This window comes from Sarcophilus harrisii, chromosome X, assembly GCF_902635505.1.
Source record: "Sarcophilus harrisii chromosome X, mSarHar1.11, whole genome shotgun sequence".
Classification (NCBI taxonomy): domain Eukaryota; kingdom Metazoa; phylum Chordata; class Mammalia; order Dasyuromorphia; family Dasyuridae; genus Sarcophilus; species Sarcophilus harrisii.
Window position 1 is genome coordinate 36,774,247 of NC_045432.1, and position 727 is coordinate 36,774,973.

Genomic DNA, 727 nt, shown 5'->3' on the forward strand with positions numbered 1-727 from the left:
TTGTGTAATTCTACAAGATAGAGACAGAGACACAGAGACTGAGAGACACTGAGAGACTGAGAGAGACAGAGACAGAGAGGAGTATGGGAGAGAAAGTCAAGGAGAGGCCCCTTTAAGCCCCGCCTTGGCGTCGGTGCATAGGGCCCAGGGGGCGTGTCCAGTGTTCCATGCCAAGGTCCTATAGGCCCTGGGGGGAGAGTCTCCCAGAGGAGAGAAACCCTGTGAGGAGGCCGGGGCTGCTTTCCCTTCTTTGTGCCCCGGAGCCCTTGGCCGCTCTGCCCAGGCCCGAGGAACTCTTCTCCCAACGGCATTTTTCAACCGGTAAGATGAGGTCAACAGCATTCTGAAGGAAGCCCATGACGTCAACATGATCTTGGTCCATAGGCCCTGGCAAGTGGGCTCCTATTCATTAAGTATGTACCTGGCTGCTACTTCTCCCATAGGACCTTGTGGCGCAAGTGGCAGCGCGTCTGACTCCAGATCAGACGGTTACGTGTTCGAACCACGTCAAGGTCAAACTTTTGTTTTTCCAACTTTAATGTTTTAGGGCGCTTCTCAACCCCCAGGAGGTCACAAGTATACACTGCGCCCTTGTCATTTTAGCTTTCTTCGAGATCGAAGGACCGCAACCAACCGAGTGCCTACTGTGTGCCAGGTCTAGACCAAAAATAAAGTTAAGGGAACTCCATGCAATGAAATGAATCCAGCAGACTGGTAGAATAGCAGC

General features: G+C 52.5%; 1 non-coding gene across 1 annotated transcript; it reads left to right on the forward strand.

The window, feature by feature from the left end:
* The first annotated feature begins 443 nt into the window (after positions 1 to 443).
* On the forward strand, positions 444 to 516 carry TRNAW-CCA. The gene has a single exon. It is a non-coding gene; the product is annotated as a tRNA-Trp (tRNA).
* The last annotated feature ends 211 nt before the right edge of the window (positions 517 to 727 follow it).